The sequence below is a fragment of the Schistocerca gregaria genome, chromosome 2, assembly GCF_023897955.1.
Source record: "Schistocerca gregaria isolate iqSchGreg1 chromosome 2, iqSchGreg1.2, whole genome shotgun sequence".
Classification (NCBI taxonomy): domain Eukaryota; kingdom Metazoa; phylum Arthropoda; class Insecta; order Orthoptera; family Acrididae; genus Schistocerca; species Schistocerca gregaria.
Genome location: NC_064921.1, coordinates 856,024,862 through 856,039,338, shown reverse-complemented (window position 1 = coordinate 856,039,338; position 14,477 = coordinate 856,024,862). Strand labels below are relative to the sequence as shown.

At 43.4% G+C, this 14,477-nt stretch overlaps 1 protein-coding gene across 7 annotated transcripts in view; it reads right to left on the bottom strand.

Moving 5' to 3' along the window:
- Positions 1 to 14,477, bottom strand: part of LOC126335229 (uncharacterized) — a 205,077-nt gene that overhangs the window by 113,804 nt on the left and 76,796 nt on the right. The window lies entirely within an intron of this gene.

Sequence of the window (14,477 nt, the reverse complement as noted above, 5' to 3'; positions counted from 1 at the left end):
AAGTGTGTGTCATTTAGTTGCCCAAAATTACCCAATATATAAAATTAACCTAACCAAAGTACACTAAGCCTATGAGATCTTACTATGTGAAAGAAAGGATGCATTTTATGGATATTATTCTTAATATTTTCAGCCATTCAAAAGATTAGATCAGTGTATTATGTAAATGTGACCTACTATGAACTGGAAACGAGTACTGTGGGCATCTAGTGCCTACAGAAAAACGGATGGAAACATGAAAAGAATAGAAAAACGAGAACCACTAATGATTGCTAGTAGGAAGAGGCGAAACGTTTGATCAGAAGTAAAATAAACTCTTCTTGTAAAAGACGAAAAAACCTCGTATCTACACGATAACTTATTGATATTTATTGTTCGTACAACATGTATGATCGGTTTCGGAATATACATTCCAGCGTCGGATTGATTATACACATTAAAACCATCCTAAGTAAGAACAAGAAAACACAATTTTGTCTGTATTACAATGCGAAACATCTAATACAAGGATGATATGAGAAAACACATCCCTGACAGGTATGTTATACGTATCAAGAAGTAGAATTTACAGATTTGCACTATAATTAGAAATCTGTCGGAGGAGCCAAAAAAATTATGTGATGGAACATCAAATAAATAAATTATATGGGAAGCCAGAAAGCCAGTTTTTCAATTCTTTTAATCGTTAAATACTTGTATCCCCGCAACTATCCAAACATATGTAACTAAAAAATATCTCTCTACTGTACATATAACTCTGGAACGGTGAAACTATTAAAATCCAGGCAATTAATTCTCGAAGCATTCGCAACAAATTTCCAGAGTTTCAAACGCTCCTACAAAACAGTGGAGCTCACAAAATACAAAGTGCAGAAAATTGTTTACAATCCGAAATTGACAGCAGTGATATTTTTAGGGAGAATGTAAAAAAATATATACCTAAGAGATTGGCTATTGGTCAATGGAGGTGGTGTATTTACCGAAATACACAAAAAACCGAGATCCATCGAGATACAAACTGAAACTGCATGCGAGGTAGCCAATCGGATTCTTGTATCTATCATCAGACTCACTTTCAGGTGTAACCGAAAACTTTGAGAGAAAACCGAAGCTCACTAGCTCATAAGGTCAGCAATCATACAGTCATCAACGGAAGAGAATTTTATCATGCAACAGCCAATTGGGGAAAATTACAATTTTTCAAGTTGTGGCGCGTGACAAAACCTCATGTGAAACATTACGAAATGCCTTCTCTTAGACCTGCCTAGAACAGATTGTTCGGAAGCCCACTCATAACGGAAACATTCTGGATCTAATACTAACAAATAGACCTGACTTCTTTGAGGATATTCGCATTAAAAATCGTATTAGCGACCATGAGGCAGCTGTAGCAACAATAATGTCAAAAGGTAATTAAAACAAGTAGCAAGTTTTATATCTTCGTCAAACTAGGCAGTATAGTCGTATCTGAATAAGGAAAACCCTAAATTTAGTTATATAGAGGGTCATGTAGAAGGACTGTGGCTCATATTTAGAAGAATAGTTGACCATGCGTTAAATGAATATCTACCTAATAAAACAGTTCATGACGCTGGGGACCTCCTGGTAAACCGTCACTGTAGAGAAACTTCTAAAGGAACAGAGGCAGTGTGTCACTGGTTCGGAAGAAATTCTCTCTGGTTTCGGATGGCTAGCTCAGGTAGAAAAGATCGCCAGTCTTTCTGGCGAGATGAAGGCGAAGCTCACCATCTGTAGTATCGTTGACAAAATAGGTTGTAGTCCGTTAGTACAGAGCCGAGTGGAGGTTCTCAATCAGAGGCTCAGACGGTTCTGCGATGGTGTAGGTTGCAGATTCCTCGACTTGCGCCATACGGTGGCGGGTTTCTGGGTTTCGCTAAGTTGGTTAGAGGTCCACTACACGCAGGAAGCGGATACACAGGTAGTGGGGGCTGCGTGGAATGGAATGGGCGGTTTTTTTTTAGGTTAGAGGGTGTCGGGAACGTGCAGAAAGGGCTTCTGCCTCAATGGGTGTAGGACGACCACAGTCAGAGGGTCAACATGGGAACAGACAATAATTCAGTTGTAAACTGTCGTAGCTATGTTGGAAAAAAACAGAGCTCCAAGCGCTAATAAAAAGCACTGAATCTCAAATCGTTAAAGGTATGGGAAGCTGGCTAAAGCCGGAAATATGTTCAGCAGAAATTTTTACAAAGAACCTAACCATGTTTAGAAAGTATACGTGAAATAATTTGGTGGTGGAGTGTTTATTGCTGTCGGAAATAGTTTGACTTGCAGTGAAATTGACGAAAGTAGTTCCTGTGTTTTAGATCGGTAGAGGCTATACTTGACTACTGGAATAAATTACTAATTGGTTTCTTTTATCTACCCCTCGATTCAGATAACACAGTTTCTGAATAATTCAAAGAAATTTGAGCATCATTTCAAATAGGTACCTCACTCCTACAATTATAGTTGGTGATGAATTCAGTCTACCCACGATATGTTGGGGAAAATACGTGTTTGAAGTCGGTTGTAGGCATGAGACGTCGTCCAAAATCTTACTGAATGCTTTCTCAGAATATTGTTTTGAATAACTAATTCAGGAGCCCACTCTAAGGAAATGGTTCAAATGCCTCTTAGCACTATGGGACTTAACATCTGTGGTCATCAGTCCCCTAGAACTTAGAACTACTTAAAGCTAACTAACCTAAAGACATCACACAACACCCCACTCTAAGAGTAAATTGTTGTGGAAACATATTTGGACCTCTTAGCAAGAAATAATCCTGACCAAATAAGGAGCATAATGGCAGATAATGGGATTAGTAGCCATAAGGTTGTGGAAGCTAGAGTGAATACCGTAATAACCAAACCTACCAAAAATAAACGCAAAACCCATCTATTTAAGAAAGCAGATAAAAATTCGCTTAACACCTTCCTAAGATACAGTCACCACTCCATCCAATCTCACTACGCAAGCGATGACCAGATGTGGTTTTAATTCAAAGAAATAGTGTCGGCAGAATTTGATATATATATATATATATATATATATATATATATATATATATATATATATATATATATAATAAATTAATAAGAGATGGCACTGGTCTCCCATGACACACAAAGCAGGTCAGAATACTATTGCAGAAGCGACGAAAAAAACCTGTCAAATTTAAAAGAACGCAAAATCCCCAAGATTTTCGAAGTTTTGCAGAAGCACGAAATTTAGCAAAAATTTGAATGCGATATGCTTTTAATAGTCTCCACAAGGAAACTCTGTCTGGAAATCTGACAGAAAACCGAAAGAGATTATGGTCATATGTATATAATATACCAGCGGCGCGACGCAATAAATACCATCACTGCGCGATAAAATTCGTAACGTTATTGACGAAAGCGACTCTGAAGTACAGTTACTTTTTTTTTTAAATTCCTTAGAAGTAGATTTGCTTGGTGTGGTGAAGCAGCTTAAAACACGTAAGAAAGGCATGGCTTCCGGCCCAGATTGGTACACCAATCATGTTCCTTTAAGGGTATGCTGATACAATAGCCCCATACTTAACAGTCATATACAACCGCTCCCTCATCGAAAGTTCCGTACCTAAAGGATGGAAAGCTGCACATGTCACATTAATACCCAAGAAAGGAAACAGGACCCATATCACAAACTTCGATTCCGCAGTAGGATCGTGGAACATATACTGTGCTCGAACGTAATAAATAACCTCGAAGAAAACGAAATGTTAACAAATAGCCAGCACTGATTCATAAAATATCGTCCTCATGAAACACAACTAACTCTTTATTTGTACGAAGTAATGAGTGCTATCGACAGTGGACGGCAGGCTGATTCTGTATTTTTAGATTTCCATAAGGCTTCTGACACAGTCCCTCACAAGCGACTCCAAATCAAATTGCGTGCCTATGGAGTGTCGTTTCAATAGTGCGACTGGCTACGTGATTTCCTGTGAGAGAGGTCACTGCTCGTAATAACTGACCGAAAGTCATAGAGTAAAACAGAAGTAATATCTGGCGTTCCCCAAGGAAGTGTCACAGGCCTATTGTTCCTGATCTAGATAAATCATTTACAAGACAGTCTGAGCAGTCCTCTTAGATTGTTTGCAGATGATGCTGTCATTTAACGTCATGTAATGTTATCGGATGATCTAAACGAATTGCAAAATGATTTTACAAGGTATCAGTATGGTGCAAAAAGTGGCAACTGATTCCCAGTCATGAAATGTGTAAGTTATCCACATAAGCACAAAAAGAATTCGCTAAATTTCAGTTACACGATAAATCACACAAATCTAATGGCTGTAAATACAACTAAATACTTAATGATTACAGTTACGAATAACTTACATTGGAACAATGTCAAAGATAATGTTATGGGAAAGCAAATTTACTAAAAAACTGTTTACACTACGCTTGTCCGCCCTCTTCTGCAGTACTGCTGTGCGTTGAGGGATCCGCACCAGATAAGACTGACGGAGGACATCGGAAAAGATCGAAGAAGGGAAGCTCGTTTTGTCTTATCATGAAATAGGGGAAAGAGTGCCTGGGACATGATACACAAATTGGGACTCCAGTCGTAAAAACAAAGGTGTTTCTCGCTGCGGCAGGACCTCCTCATAAAATTGCAATCACCAACTTTCTCCTCGGAGTATGAAAACATTTTGTTGGCGCTCACCTGCGAAGGAAGGAATGATCACTACAGTAAAATTGTATATAGCGAGCAAGAGCGGTCCTATCGCACTACCCTGGGACACTCCCGACGACTCAGTTGTCTGGTTACTACCACGTTAAAATGATTTAGAGCTAGTCACATATCATCAAACTTATTCCATATGCTCGCATTTTTGTTAACAGCCAGCAGTGCGGCACCGAGTCAGATACTTTCCGGAAATCAACCTGGTGTTCAGTTTGCACACCACAGTTTAATAATCAAGATCGTTTTAGAGATGAACGACATGTCCCTAAGAAGCCTTTCGATTAATTAACGCAGCATCCACCATTCCTACGTCTAGTTTTATGTCGCTGGTCCACATTAAATCACTCTGTCCATTTACGCGCAATACTTAATATTTATTTATTCCGAGGATCAGTTGCCAGTCCTTGCACAGAGCATAGATGACGTGCAGGCCTTCATTGCCTTAGGTACAATTTTATGCCGTTGTGCCAGTCATATATGCAACTGCAAACCACGCGAAGAGACGCGTTATGTGCCTGAAACTCAAAATTTAGAAACACTAGGTCTTGTCAGTTTCGATTTATGGCTCTGAGATGTAATCCATTCAAAATATATGAGATGCTCGGAGAAAAATGGACAGACGCGTGTTTGGGGTTACTACGGACGAGTGGATCGTTGCACTGACTGAAATGGAAGAGATAATTATGACTGTAAAGATAATAATGTGGATACAGGCGAGACATTTAGTCTGGCGAATAGTTGGCAGTTAGACCAAGGAATTTCTCTGGTGGACTGATTCAAAGATGCAAGAAAAGTCCAAGACTACAACATAACAAAATGTAGTTAGATGATATTAGAAAACAGATATGGACAACGCGGGCGCACGTAGCAGAAGATCGTAGTGGATGTCAAATGGCTGAAATTGGTCATTCCTTTCTCTATGAGTGAAACATTATTTTACAAAAACAGTAAGTATCTTCTTGTGTGGGAGGTTCATAGATGATTACATCCGCCAAACCTGTTATTTCTTATTTTTATTTTTTTAAATGTAGCATTTAAATAGTTTGTTTTTGTTAAATTCTGTACAGCGTGAAGTCGTTACTCTGTAACAATCTAACATTCAACATTTTCCCCTGGGGGAAACCAAGAAGACTGCTTTCTCCATGACCACGCATTCGATTTAAATCTAGTCTTTTGTTGATTACGCACTGTTTTGCGCTCTTACAACGACGCACAATGTTTCCATGCACCCATCCCGGAGCTGATGTATCCTGTGGATATAAATCAACCGTTTTGAACATGTCGCTGTGCCTCCAGAATTTATAAGCAACACTATAAACTGACCCAGAGGCCCTGTTCCTACTGACCCAGTCTGCTACCAAAGACAGATCACACTGTTATTGTGTTACGTCATATTGCCTGTATATTATCTACGCGAATTCGTTTCAGTGGTAAAGCGTTGGGCTTCATGTTCTGACTTATTACACGATCATCGTCTCACACACCGAAATTGCTGCAAACGTTTCGAAAGCTTAGACAAAAATCCGCATTTTGTTTTTTGTGTGTTCGCCCGTTTCAGCAGGATAATGCACGACCGCATGTTGCAGGTTCTGTACGGGCCTTTCTGGATACAGAAAATTCTGCCCTGGCCAGCACATTCTCCAGATCTCTAACCAACTGAAAACGTCTGGTCAATGGTGGCCGATCAACTGACACGTCACAATACGCAATGAACTGTGGTGTCGTGTTGGAGCTGCATGGGCAGCTGTACCTGTACACGCCATCCAAGCTCTGTTTGACTCAATGCCCAGCCGCATCAAGGCCGTTATTACGGCCAGAGGTGGTTATTCTGGGTACTGATTTCTCAGGATTTATGCACCCAAATTGCGTCAAAATGTAATCACGTGTCAGTTCTATTATAATATATATTTGTCCAATGAATACCCGTCTATCATCTGCAGTTCTTCTTGGTGTAGCAATTTTAATGGCCAGTAGTGTATTATCTACGCGAATTCGTTTCAGTGGTAAAGCGTTGGACTTCATGTTCTGACTTATTACACGATCATCATCTCACACAGCGAAATTGCTGCAAACGTTTCGAAAGCTTAGACAAAAATCCGTATTTTGTTTGTTGTGTGTTCTCCATGTAATGTAGTTTGAACTTCTAAGTATCTACTCGAATGAAAGTAATGTGTTCATTCTGGATACAACGAAACGAAAAGTTGTACCAGCATTCTTAAAAACAATGTCTTTCTCTTCAGAAAAATTACGAATCGAATGATGTATTTCGTTTGCATGCGAAATATACAGAGGACAAGGATTTTAGAAGCACGATTACTGTAACATTTGTCTTGTTAAATGAGAACGCTTGCTGTACTCTGTACATTAAGAAATACAACGCCAAACTTTTTTTCCTTCACTTGCAGTATCTCGTCACAAGTAAAAACCGTCCTGCCAGAGATTTCTGAAGTCTAGGGGAAACACACAACTCTTCGAGCAACTCTGAACAGTTGAATATTACGAAATGTTAGGGATACCTCCGCCCCACACCGTAAGACGATCTGCGGAGTGTAGACATAGATTTATGGCTAGACCGATAAATAAGCCTTTCGTATCAATTTTATGTCTTAGGGATCGCAATCAAGTACAATACTGGTTAAAATACAAGAGCAACGGCCGATAATACGACGCTCCTATTTGATTAGAGATGGGGAGTTATTTTCTTGTGTCGCGGGGCAAATTTTTCGCACTGCACTATACGAGCAGTAGATTCTGTAACCGAACATTCGAATAATGTTTCACGGCAGTCAACTCGGTACTGCATACGATAGCTGTCCACTGACTGTGTTTCACATGTCGCAGTGTGTGTTATCTTTTTATCATTTCTCGCTGTCACAAGTAAATGTAAGACACATACACAACATAAAGCCCCCTGTCGTAAGTAAATGTAAGGCGCCTACGTGACACAAAATCCCATACTCAGAGAATATATCAAGGGGAATGATGATTTTATGTACAGTGGTGCGGTTTGTGTTGTCATGGACGAAGCCAAGGGAGAGGGTGGAACCCGGTCCTGGTACGTAGAATAGGGGGGCGCCGAGCTTAACTTCCGTATCCGACGGACGGAATACCATCAACAGGTTTACGTGGCCCTACTTCATGAGAGTCTGCGGAGAGGTTTGAAATTTAATGCTGGACTCTGCCGCATGGACTGGCGTTCAGGAACTTTACACCACCTCTCTCTTCCTCTTACCAGTCAAATGCTGGCAGTGAAAATTTTACACCGTCGGCTCTCAGAGTCGAGCACCAACGCATAAGCATGCGTTAGCAGCCTTGATTACGGTTACAAGTAAATACAGGGTGCTGCAGCATTCTTAGAATGATATTAAAAACACACCATCAGGCAGTAACAGTAATTTATTTATTACCTCTTATGTCAATTAATAGTTAAAGGTATGCCATTTATTAATGTGTAAGTCACTATCGATTACGTGGATTACTTTTTGAATATTGAATATGACTTCTGTCAAATGGTCAAATGATGCCCCCTCTGCACGACACATTCATCTAGGCGTCGTTGGAAGCTTTCCATAACTCGGCGTAACGTATTCCCTTGGACATTACCGACGGCACTTCTGATGCGATCCTTCAACTCAAGAATGGTGGTCAGAATTTGCATGAGTTTCTTGCGACAGACATTTCCCGGTAGATTAATTTCCCGTTTTTATGACATTTCCTGGCCGCCTCGCTTACCTGACTTTTCATGTAATAAATAAATTACAGTTATTCCTGATGGTGTGTTTTTAATATCCTACTATGAACGCTGCAGCACCCTGTATAAGGAGACGCTAAACTAAATGGACCGATTTCTATTTGCCAGAGTGCCACAGGCAATTGCTTTATGATGGTTGAATACGATTTAGCACATCACCTTGGTTCCAGTAAGAATCTACACGTGCCGTACCATTTCTCTCGATAGAAGAGAATGGTTACTGTAACCTGTACATTAAGAAATTCACAGGAAAGTCTTTTAAGGTACACCAGTAAAAGCTGGACTTCCAGAGATTGCTGTAGTCCAGAGATAAAATCTGACGCTTCGATGAGTTCTGAACAGTGGAATATTACGAAAAGCTTTCGCTGACTATACCGAGTGAACAATATTTTTAAAGCAACAATCTGCAGGGACGGCTTCCTGACTGGATACGGAGGAAAAGTATTCCTATGAACATGTTTCCGGAAATGCATCATTAACGCGGTAGATGGCGCTAACGAATGAAAGTTCCTTTAGTCACTTACCCTGTGTGCAGCCCACAGATGACTATGCAGACTGATGCCAGTTCTGGTAAAGATTGCTTTGTCGGTAAGAGGACTGATGCCAAAAATCCCATAATTGCGATGGTCTGGTGCAAAAACCATTCACAGAATCCTTCCTATAGAGGGAAATCCGCTGCTGGTAATCCTTGCACTCGCTGTAGGTGATAGGGATGGTAGTGGTTGTCATGCAGGATACACGTAATCGTTCTTTAGCTTACACCAAGTTGGTGCGGCAGTGGCCTGGAGAGTGTACTGTGGTTTGTCTCAATATCGTGTGCAACCTGGTCCTCCAGATCTGGTGTACGCACAGTCCACCGCCCCCTGCAAGTTCGTCTGTCTGAAATGAACATACAAGCCCTGAGGCCCAAAAAGGGCTTGAAATGTTTTGTGACGTGCTTCGTGTCTGTGAGGACTCTTATCATCACATGGCCGTACACAAACTCCATCTCGGTTTGATTTCCCGACATGAATACCAGACCGTTCTGCTGCTTACAGTACGATGCGTCAGTCGCACAGCCTGCAACACACAAGGAACACACGGCATGTGGTCGGAGGAACATCTACCGTCGCAACGATGCATTTCCGGGTTCATAGGACCTTTTTCCCTCCATTGCTAGTCAGGACTGGAATCTGTCTGCGGTTTGTTGATACTGTATCATAAGAAAGGGTATCAAGCAGCAGCGGGAAAGATGTCAAAATGTAACTAACTTTACGAAGGCATACAAACAAAAGACAATTTTGCTGTCCCTTTTGTTCGACCTTTCTGAAAGCTCTCTCTCTCCTCTCTCTCTCTCTCTCTCTCTCTCTCTCTCTCTCTCTCTCTCTCCCTCTCCCTCTCTCTCCTCTCTCTCTCTGTCTCTGTCTCTGTCTCTGTCTGTCTCTCTCTCTCTCTCTCTCTCTCTCTCTCTCTCTCTCTCTTTGTGTGTGTGTGTGTGTGTGTGTGTGTGTGTGTGTGTGTGTGTGTGGTACATATCTCTTTGTACGTCTGTGTGTGTCTAGTCTCTAAATCTGTCTTCGTCTCTCTCTCTCTCTCTCTCTCTCTCTCTCTCTCTCTCTCTCTCTCTCTCTCTCTCTCTCTCTGTGTGTGTGTGTGTGTGTGTGTGTGTGTGTGTGTGTGTGTGTGTGTGTGTGTGTGTCTGAACTGAAATATGTGTGCCATTGCACTCTCGCAAACTGCAGTGTGTCTACTGATCTCTCTTTTACATACTACAGCTTCAGCAATGCAGTTAGCCAGCTAGCAGGTACAGTAAATAGTGTCACTTATTGCTCTACTTACATCCAAATTGAGTAAAAAGACAAGAGGAAGTAAGATTTTAGAATTTATTTTTCCACTTTTTTGTGTCGATGGGAGGGGGTATACAGTTCCGGCATTCGCCTTACAACCAAGGAAAACCTCCCAAAAACCTTGGTCGGAACTGAGGGGCCAGCTGCCCGTAGACACCTCGTGCCACTGCAGGGGGACGTTGAGCAGATGTCGCATGGTGTCGATGAGGTGACCCGTAGAGTCGAAGAGTCGATGAGGTGTCCCGCAGAGTCGATGAGGCGTCCCGCAGAGTCGATGAGGCGTCCCGCAGAGTCGATGAGGCGTCCCGCAGAGTCGATGAGGCGTCCCGCAGAGTGGTCGATGCGTAGCATACTGCCACCGGCCCGTAGTTTAGTGTCGCGCTGCCCCCTGAAAGTTAATCCAGTCCAGCAGCACAAGAGAACAACACATGGTGATGGCTACTGCGAATTTTCATCTGGGTGTAGCCAAGCCTGTGACTCCACAGATTCGTCGATGGATTCGCGTCTGTGACTCTTCACATCTGCGGCTCACACAACTGCATGACTATGCGTTGGTGGCAATGCGTCTGTGGCTCAGCACATCTGTCTGGGACTGATATTCTGACTCCTGCATGTCTGGAGCGGTACATCTGGGACAGAACAAGTTTTGCCTACAGGGTTGTGACTCACATTTAGGACCACACACCTAATCCTCCTCCATGTCTGCTACACACCGGTCATTCGAGTCGTTGGCGACGTTATGCTCCGCGTCAGAGAATCTCAGCTACCAGTCCGCGATCTACAAGTCTGTACTAGGCGTCAACAAGTCTAAGCGTCCGCGACTCTCCACGCTACAAGTCCACGAATCTATGCTACGCAGCCTACGCTACGCAGCCTACTCTACGCAGCCTACTCTACGTAGCTTATACACACATCCGCGAACTACGCTTCGTGTCCACTTGCGCAGTCTTCTCCTGACCAAAGCATCACGTAAGCTCGTGGACACAGTGTAGACTCGTGGACTTTATCGCAGGCTCTAGGATGCGCAGCGTAAACTCGCGGACGCGTGGTGCAGAGTCGCGGGTGCATAGACTTGTGGATGCATAGTACAGACTCACAGACCGCAGACAGCTGGCGAAGATTCTGAGACGCTCAGCTTAGTCCTCAACGACTTGGTTCACAGACAAGTAGAGTTCAGGAAAGTAGGAGTCTTAGATAAGCAGCCACAAAATATTTCTATGTCAGAACTCTGTAGCACAAATAGTAGAGTCCCAGACGCACTGTGCCACACACATAGAAGTGACAGTAGAGAAGTCCCAAACAGATGTGTCGACCACCGATGCGGTAAGTCGCCAACGTGCAGTCGTGTGAGCCGTAGATGTGAAGAGCCGCAGACGCGGGTTCGCCGACGAACCTGTGGAGTCACAGACTTGGCTAAACTCAGATGACAACTCGCAGAGACCGCCACCCCATGTTTCCCTCTCCTGCCGCCGGACTCGACGGAATTTCAGGGACAGCGCCTCTCCTTATATAGCCAATGCGGCTCTGTTGAACGGCCGTTTCCGCGGAAACCGGGTGCGATATTGTCGCCTCGCCGCCCTGGTTCTATTGTTACAATGATCGGTAATACGTTTCGCGTGCACCCTCCTTATAACGGCTATTAAGACACAGTGATCCAAACCTTTCCGAGAACGTCGCCTTAGCTGTTTTGGCGTGTTTAATTACTGGTAGTGATTAACAGCCTCTAAGCATTTTCACGTCGAATTTACTGGTGACGAGATACTGAAAATGAAGAAAACAAGTTTGGCGTTGTATTTCTTAATGTACAGAGTACAGCAAGCGTTCTCATTAAACAAGAGAAATGTTACAGGATGTGTAGGAATTCTTACTGGAATCAAACGAGTACCGAGCGAGGTGGAGCAGTTGTTAGCAGATTGGACTCGCATGACGACGGTTCAAACCCGCATCCGGCCATCCTGATTTAGGTGTTCCTTGATTTCGCTAAATCGCTTCAGGCAAGTATCGGGACGGTTCCTTTGAAAGGATACAACCAACTTTCCTCCCTTTCCTTTCCCAATCCGATAGGACAGATGACCTCGCTGTTTCGTCCCCTCGCCCAGATCAACCAACCAACCTGTGTAGTATTTGTATCACAACCCTCCCTACATTTTTCTGCATTGTGAACGTAATAAAGTGTGTTTTCGGTTGAGCTGATGTGGTAAATCGTACCCGACCTTCGTAAATCAATTAATCGGGGCGCGGAAAAAACAGGACTTGTTCATTTAGCATATATAGAGTCTTCTTACATCTACTTACGACAATGAAAGAAAGAACGAAACTGAAGGACGACAGTGACAAAATTAGCTCGCTGACTTGAACCACCATTGTATGTTGAATGTTGTGACTTCCAGAATCTGTTGCTCGTATAGAACAAAGAGAAAAATTTCCCTGTGCGACAAGAAACTCCGAACGCTATCTCGAATCAAACATGACGACTGCTCTAATATTTTAAACAACACGACTAACCAGTCTGGCAATATATCTCATCAGTTCAGAAGAATATTATGCTAGTTTGTAATTCCCAGCACGTGTAAGTCATAACACGAAAGTTTGTTCGTTGGTCTACGTCTATATCTATACACCACAAGCCACGTTACGCTTTGTGGAGGAGCGTAATTCTGGTAATACAATCTCCCTCTGCCAGTCGCTGTGGCCGAGCTGATCTAGGCACTTCAATCCGGAACCGCGCTGCTGCTGCTGTCGCAGGTTTCAGGTTTGAATCCTGCCTCGGACGTGGATGTGTGTGATGTCTTTAGGTTAGTTGGGTTTAAGTAGTTCTAAGTTCTAGGGGACCGGTGACCTCAGATGTTACGTCCCATACTGCTCAGAGCCATTTGAACCATTTTTTGCTAGTATAGCTGTGCTGGATTAAGGGAGCTGAAGCAAGTGAATTGCCACTAACCTACCGGCGCGATATGCTGCTTTGTCGGTATGCCTGTCGGCTATTATCAGTGCCCTACCAGCCGTCTTATCGTTCCTTTTTTGATGACTCTCTCGACTGTCAGTACGGGTTATATGTATCTGCCCTGCTACCCCCTGGAGTTGGCTTTCGTCGCCTCCTTCAGCACCTTGATTTTTCACTCCCTGCAACCTTTAGAGTGGGCGAAAGCCACCTTGGCTCCAACTCGCTCTCAAAGGAGGTTACCCCAGCTTCGGTACACCGCTCGCGGTTTGTCGAACTTCGAAGTTCATTAATACGATCTTCATTTATACAGATGGGTCTAAGACCAATAACGGTGTCGGGTGTTCTTTTATTGTCGGAGCACACAGTTTCAAATACCGGCTCCATGGCCATTGTTCGGTCTTCACAGCTGAGCTATTTGCCCTCTATCAGGCTGTTCTTTACATCCATCGCCACCGACATTCTGCTTATGTCATCTGCTCAGATTCCCTGAGCGCCATCCAGAGCCTCAGTGATCCGTATCCGGTTCACCCATTCGTGCACCGGATCCAACGCTCTCTTCAGCAGCTGGCGGACGACGGTTCTCCGGTTACTTTTATGTGGGTTCCTGGCCATGTCGGTATCCCTGGGAACGAAGCTGCAGATGCCGAGGCCAAGGCTGCGATCCTCCAGCCTCGGACAGCTTCTTGTTGTGTGCCTTCATCTGATTTTAGCAGGGTCATTTGTCAGCGCTGTGGCATGCCAATTGGTCTACACTTACTGAAAACAAGCTTCGGGCCTAGAAACCTCTCCCCACGGCTTGGACGACCTCTTCAAATTTCTCTCATTTTCTCGTCGTGGTCATTTTGGAAGACATGTGGGAGAAAGTAACCACCCATCCTGTGACGAAACACGCTTCTCTTCTCTGGATCTGCTCTATATAAACCGGGAGAGTGATATGCTAAACCCATGCTGCTCCGTACCTCAGCCGCATGATGCATTTGGCAGAGGATGACACGGCGGTCGGTCGGTCCCTACTGGCCCATCATGGTCAGAATGTGGAGCTGCATTCCCGTGGTGCACTCCCTAAATTACTTTTACATTTGCCGGTTCTGTTCGGTTTAAGGAAGTCCTGTATAAAATCATAAATCTAATCCCATACTTGACAAGCTCATTTTGTTCACCAAGCGGAAGTGCGGAACTGTATCGAGTGCCACCTGGAAATCAATCCAGTAGCAACCTGAACGACTTTGTCTAAGG